Genomic DNA, 7,367 nt, shown 5'->3' on the forward strand with positions numbered 1-7,367 from the left:
AGCAATAAACTTTGGCCTTCCTTTCCTGGCATCTAACGAACAGGTTGCTACATGGTGAGTGTGTTCTGGGAGGGCCTGAAGAGTTGGAAGGTTTTACTCTGTCATCCCCAGTACCCCCAAGAATGTGCTTCTCCCAGGCCCAAGTGTCAGTCAATGCTTACCCCAGCCTTCCCGTGGGCCACACTTGGTGATGCCTCCAAAAACTAAAACGACATCCACCTGCTGGCAATATGCATCCTGTCTTCTCAATGAGGTCTTCTTACCCCTGTAACAACCACGGGAGAGTGGACAAATACAGCAAATGGACCAGTCTCTGGTAAGCCATTCCTGGAAAAATGACCTCTTGTTTTGTTTTGACAGGATCGCATATAGTTCATCTGGTTTCAGACTTACTATGTAGCTGAGAGTGACCTTGAACCTCTGATCCTCCTGCCTCACCTCCCAAGGAATGGAATCACAGAAATGCACCACCACTCCTGATTTACTTGGGTTCATACCCAAGGACTAGACAAGGACTCTACAAATTAAGCAACATACTTAATTGTTTCTGGATTTTTTTGTTTTGTTTTGTTTTGCTTTTCAAGACAGGGTTTCTCTTTGTAGCCCTGGCTGTCCTGGAACTCACTCTGTAAACCAGGCTGGCCCCGAACTCAGAGATCCACCTGCCTCTGCCTCCCAAGTGCTGGGATTAAAGGCATGCGCCACCATCGCCCTGCTAAGACTTGAAAGTCTTATGGGTCTGTGGTCATGGAGAGGTTGGTGAAGGCAGAGATCACTAAGCCTGTAGCAGTGGCCTGAGAAATGTTCATGCTGGCCTTCCACACCTAACTGTGTTAGTCACTTTCCATTTCTGTGATTTCAGAGACAATGGAATCAGTCATTAAGACATCACTTATGCCACCGAATGGCAATTGCCTATACATGAGTTTCTTATGCAACAAGCTGGCCAGTGCTTGCCAGCAGCACACCTGGGTGCATCGGGCTGCTCTCATCTGTGAGAGTCACAGTTCTACCATAAATACAGCGGAGCATGGCTCTGCCACGCGGGGGCTGGGGCTGGCAGCGGAGCATGGCTCTGCCACACGGGGGCTGAGGCTGGCAGCGGAGCATGGCTCTGCCACACGGGGGCTGAGGCTGGCAGTGGAGCGTGGCTCTGCCACACGGGGGCTGAGGCTGGTATTAGGAGCGATAGGATACCTTTTTCTGATGATTAGGAAGAGATGAAAAGGACCCCTAGAGAGGGGCTGTCCCTGCAGAAGGAACCCATGCTTCAATCTGCTTACTGTGGGTACTCATTCAGCTTCGAGGCTTTCCTCCAGTGCCTGCCGACCCTGACAGAAACCAAGCCAGTGTTCAAGGAACCAGTTTGGGAAAGAATGGGCTTGTCATCACAGTTCATTCTACAAACTTGCCCTTGGCTCTCCACTTTCAGGGGGTCCTCTCCTCCTCCCCAGACTGTGCTGCAGACTCGGGCCTCTCTGGACTAGTCCTGCAGGATAGCTCTCAAGCAGGTCACCAGGGACAGAGGCCTCCGAGGCCTATTCTCCAGCTGTACAGAGTGTGTCTGGTGGTGCTCACCTTTAATCCCAGCACTCAGAAGGCAGGGGCAGACTGATTTTTATGAGTTCAAGAGCAGCCTGGTCTAGATACCAAGTTCCAGGTCAACCAGGACTACATGGTAAGACCCTACCTAAAAAATAAATAAACAATAAATAAAATAAATAAATAAATAAAAAAAAAAATAAATGCAACAGAACCTAGCAAACACCCACACACACCCACACACACCCACACACACACACACCCACACACCCACACACACACACACACACAGCTTTCGACCTCTCTTACGACTCTCACATTGTGCGTCCCAGACTCCTAGGCCTCTGTGGCGGGATTTGGTTTGTGTTGGCACGCCCCCTTGAGCTAGTCCAGCAGTCTTCTCCTCATGGAGGAAACGGAGGTCTCAGTGTTCTCCACCATAATAAATCACCGTTTTCCAGCTCCCCCGAACTTACTTTCTACCATATTTGTTTGAGGTGGGGTCCCATCTTGTAGCCCAGGCTGCCTGAAACTTGCCATCCTCCTGCCTCGGCTTCTCCTGAGTGCTAGGATTACAGGCACACACCACTATGCTCATCTTGTCTGCTTTCTGCCTTAATCTCTGGGGACCTGCATTTTAAAAAATCATTTATTGCAGTTTGGTGAGATTTGTAAACGCAGCAGAGATACATGCTGTGTTCAGTCTTTGTATAATTAGAGGTCTTAATCATTTATTCAATAAATTAGTCTTCCCACAACAGCGAGAACTGGGTCTTTCTTTGAGACGCAGAGATACTGCTAGAACCATCTGTGTTCTCCCAGACTGTTCTGCTGGCCCGGAGGGTGCAGGGCAGGCTTCTCAGAGGGAGTTCAACTCCATGAGCCAGAGCCTCTGCGCCCCCTGGAGCCGCATTTTGGCAGCGTAGCCACCAGGGACACCCTTTAAAGAAACTGCCGGCCGTCCCGGGGTTGGGGTGGGTTAATGCCAGGATTAGCAGTTTGCTCAGGATTCTGTTGTGTCTCTAAGGGGTCAGAGTGAGCTCATCCACTACCCTGGAGGAACCTCCTGTCTCAACTTCTGCCTTCCTTCTCCTGCCCCACGCCTCTTGGCCCATTCAGCTGTAAAACTATTCACACCAGCATGGCGCCTTGCCTGTACAGAGGACTTGTCCTTATTCTCTCCACACCTTTCTGCAATTACGTGTGTGTCTCACACTTCCCCATTTCTGTAATCGTGCATGCTTGCACTCTTCACACACACACACACACACACACACACGCACGCACGCACGCACGCACGCACACGCACGCACGCACGCACACGCACGCACGCGCACGCACGCACATTCTGCAGCCACGCTTGTATCTGTTCATACTTCAACCCTTTCTGCAATCACTCATTTGCTCACTTGTCCATTGACAATGTATTTGAACCCCAACTCCTCTCCAGTGTTAATCTGAAACCTTGTCTGGTTGTGCAGACCTGTGATCCCGTCTATGCAAGAAGCAGATGCTGGAGAACCACAAGTTGGAGAGCAACCTGGGCTCTTTAGCTAGACCTTGTCTCAAAATAAAAAGTAAAAAGATCCTGGGGAGGCTCTCAGTGGTCGAGAGCTTGCCTAGCACACGTGAGATCCTAGGTTCAATTCCCAGTTAAACAAATCAAAATGTTACTCTTGAAAAATATTAATCAAGGGGTCTAGAGAGATGGCTCAGTGGCCAAGAGCATTGACTGCTCTTTCCGACGACCCCATTTGGTTCCTAGCACCCACACAGTGGCTAACAACAGTCTGTAACTTCAGTTCCAGAGCATCCCACACCCTCTTCTGACACACATCACAGCTGCTGAGTGAAGGGAGGGAACTCCAGAACTGGGGCTGAACCCAGCAGAAAGTCCTCTACACTGTGCCCAGCAGCGGGAGTGAAGGCAATGACACCCAGTCCATCTGCCCTGTCCCTCCAGTCTCTAGAGGCCTCAGTGGACGAGCCAGCTGGAGTCAGAGGACGGAGAAAGCCAGTCTACAGGTGTTAGTCTTTGGGGATCAGTGTCTGAGGAGGCTCTGGGCTGCACAGATGCGATGAAGGGGAGAATCAGCATGTGAACACAGCATAGCATGTGATGAAGCATACGGAGATGAATGCAAATGTCTGCCTTCTGGAAACTTCCAGCTTACTAAGGGCAGCCTGGCCTGACAACTACTTGCAGACCCAGAAGGATTGAGTGCTGTGTCTCTGTTATTGTCCAACCACAAATGATACCACAGATCCTAGATCCCTGGTGACTTCCTGTCTTTGTATAGTCTTCTCCCTGGGTGAGGCCTGGAACTTGCTTCCACAGGCTCCATAGAATGTGACAGAGATGACAGAGGTGATGGTATGTCACTGATTCGAGAGGCTACATTGTATAAGACTCCCACTTAGCCGATTGGAGGAGACTCCCCTTACTGGCCTGGAGTAAGAGGCACACCATGGAAGACTCTGGAACAGGAGCTGTGGCAGCTTATAGAAAGACAGCCTGAGGCCTGTGGCTGTCCTCAGACAACATCCAGCAGAGAACTGCAGCCGCCACCGCCGCCACACAGGGACAAGGACAGGGATCCTGGCCCAGCTCCAGTGAGTTAGAAGGCTGTTCTTCCGCTGAGCGCTCAGAGGAAAGCACCACCCACTGACTCCCCGACAGCAGCATGTGGGACCCTGGGCTGCAGAATGATGAGTATGTGTCCGTTTAAGTGGCTACATTGTAATTTATTCTGCAGTGTAGAAATCTCATATAGCATGTAAACAAATGTCAGTGGTGCTGCAGGGGAGATGAATTCTGCTGAGATTTGGGGACCATCCTTTAGCCTGAATTCTAATTGTCTTAATAATAAAAAACTGGAGTCAGATATCGGGGATAATGCTGAAAGATCAGAGACAAAGGAGCAAACCACAGCCACCTCTTACCTTGCCAACTCCTCAGCCTGAAAAGAGGCTGTCTCCTCCTGCCTTATGTTCCTCTCTTTGCCCAGCCATATCACTTCCTGTCTCTATCTCCCTAGTGCTGGGATTAAAGGCTTGTGCCTCCTAAGTATTGGGAGCAAAGGCATGAGATTCCAAGTGCTGGGATTAAAGGTGTGTGCCTCCCCTGCCCGGCCTCTATGGTTAACTAGTGGCTAGCTCTGCACTCTGATCTCCAGGCAAGCTTTATTTGTTAGGCACAAACAAAATATCACCACATCTCCCCTTTTTTGTCTAAAATAAAAAAAGTTATAACTAATATAAGAAAAACTACATACAATGAATATAATAACTACATACAATATATACAGGCAGTAAATACATCTAGTCCATTAACAATTCACAAATACAGAGAAAATATTCCATATTTATCCTATCTTGGTGAATCCAAAAGGTTGTACCTAATTCACTTCCTATTCTAACTTGCATTACCAAAATTATCTTTTTTTTTTTTTGAGCTGAGGATCGAACCCCAGGGCCTTGTGCTTGCTAGGTGAGCACTCTACCACTGAGCTAAATCCCCAACCCGCCAAATTTATCTTTTAATGTCTCTCAACCTTATACACTTCAATATGGTGATAAAAGCCAGGCAGTGGTGGCACACACCTTTAATCCCAGCACTTAGGATCTCGTGCCTTTGATGCAGCACTAGGGAGGTGGAGACAGGAAGTGATCTGGCTGGGAGGAGGAGGGACTATAAAAAGGCAGGTGGAGACAGGAGCTGGGATGGGGGGCTTTCAGGCTAAGGAGTTGGCGAGGTATGAAGTGGCTGTGGCTTGCTCCTTTGTCTCTCTGATTTTTCAGCATTTACCTCAATATCTGGCTTCAGGTTTTTATTATTAAGACTAATTAGGATTCGCACTACACGATTTCTGTACTACAAGTCTACAGAACTCAATCAAAGTTAGGGATCCCCCTTTGTGTACCTTAAACCCATCCTTTCAGGAGAGCAGATGCAAAACAGACCTGACTGGTTCCTCTCCAAAAGATGACCATCCTTTGGGTTATGTGAACATACATTCATTACGAATCACTATAAAGAACAGATGGTTTTTATGTATTTCCAAATATTTTATTATTTATTTTTGTTTTTTCGAGACAGGGTTTCTCTGCGTAGTTTTGGTGCCTGCCCTGGATCTTGCTCTGTAGACCAGGCTGGCCTTGAACTCACAGAGATCTGCCTGGCTCTGCCTCCCAAGTGCTGGGATTAAAGGCGTGCACCACCACTGCCCCAGCCTCAAATATTTTATTACATTTTTATTTATGTGGTGTGTGTGTGTGTGTGTGTGCGTTGTATGTGGTATGTGTGTGTGTGGTGTATATATGCGGTGTGGTATGTGTGTGTCTTCCGAATGGCTGAGGTACAGCTGCTCTTTATTGTTGTACCTGTCACTCACCTGTGCCTACAAGGAAAGGACTCAAATGTCCCATTAGCCCAGGATGTAGGGCCAGGCCATAAGACCTCAGGGCCCACCCTGGTTACCCTCTTCTTCCAGCCCTCACCTCCTCAGGGACCCACAACCTTCCCGAACATGTCACCAGCTGGGCACACATGAGCCTGTGGCGGACAGTTCACATTCTAACCACAGTGTGGCACAGGAGGACGCTTGGAAACAATTCTCCCTCTGGGACTATGAAAGCCGGACACAGAGAGGAAGTGTCCAGCTCAGGCCCAGCTCATGTCTTCAGCAGTAGGGACCTGCCACTGAGTGCTGGGGACGCAGCCCACAGCACTGGCAGGCCTTTATGGTGTGTGGGACCCCAGAGACCTCTTGTCAAAAACTCCTAGGGAGGTAGCCTACCCATGGCACCAAGATTTTCACCCATCAACCTTGTAGCTCCTGGGTAGTGACGTTTTGCACCCTTGCTGTGTGTCATTGTTCAATTACTGGTTTCATAGACGCTGTTACAGATTTTTAAGAAACTTAAGGGTTTGCCATTATAAGCTCTTTTCAGACGATGAGCAGGGTCTGCCCTGCCATCACCTGCTACAGGAAAGTGCCAATTGGGTTTGGGACTCAGCATTTACAGGAGCCTGGGTGACACATGGTCAGCTCTGTCATGGAAAAGCCCTACCAATGGGTAATGACTCTCACGAAAGCTTCTTCCTTCCAGCCCCCTGAGGAAGGCAGGTCCACGGTCTCCTCTCCTTCAGCAATTACTTCCTGCTCCTGTACCTGCTGGGACAGACCTTTAAATCTTGTTCTTGGGAGTTTCATGATCCTTTTTCTTTCTCTCCAGGAGGGGTGCTTTAACCCAGAGGAAACATCAGTGAGGATTTGAGTGTGCATGTTTAGGGGTTCCTTCCAGCTCCTGGGGACATGTCTTAGAAGCCCCTAAACTCTGAATCCACACAGCAGCTCTTGTGTGATTGGATCCCTCAGTGACCTCTCAGTATAGTGTGCACCTGGACAGCTGCGCACAGCAGGCTATCAGGGCCCCGTGTGGCCTCTGGGAGAGAAGCCAGGTCTGTTTTACGTGTGTGGCAGTCCCATGTCCGAAGGCAAGAGCATTGAGGATGCAGGAATACGAGAAGGGCATGGAGGTCATAGGATCAGAGTAGCCGCTGGCCAGCCACCCACTGGATCCTGTTAAGGGATTAGAGACTGCCAACTGGGTAGAAATGTCCCTCTCATCTGCAGCTCAAGGCTGTAATCTTAGGACCATGGGTCCCTAAGCTTATGCTATTTCCATTCCTTGCAGCCCCCACTGGTGTAAGGATTTGGTTTTAATACCAGTCCTCTGGCATCCCCTAGTTTGGAGGGGAGTCACAGCCTGCTCACCACCCTTTCCAGTTGCCTGCACCATCTGAGTCATTGAGAGAAGGG

Source organism: Onychomys torridus, chromosome 18 (assembly GCF_903995425.1).
Source record: "Onychomys torridus chromosome 18, mOncTor1.1, whole genome shotgun sequence".
In the NCBI taxonomy this organism is placed as follows: domain Eukaryota; kingdom Metazoa; phylum Chordata; class Mammalia; order Rodentia; family Cricetidae; genus Onychomys; species Onychomys torridus.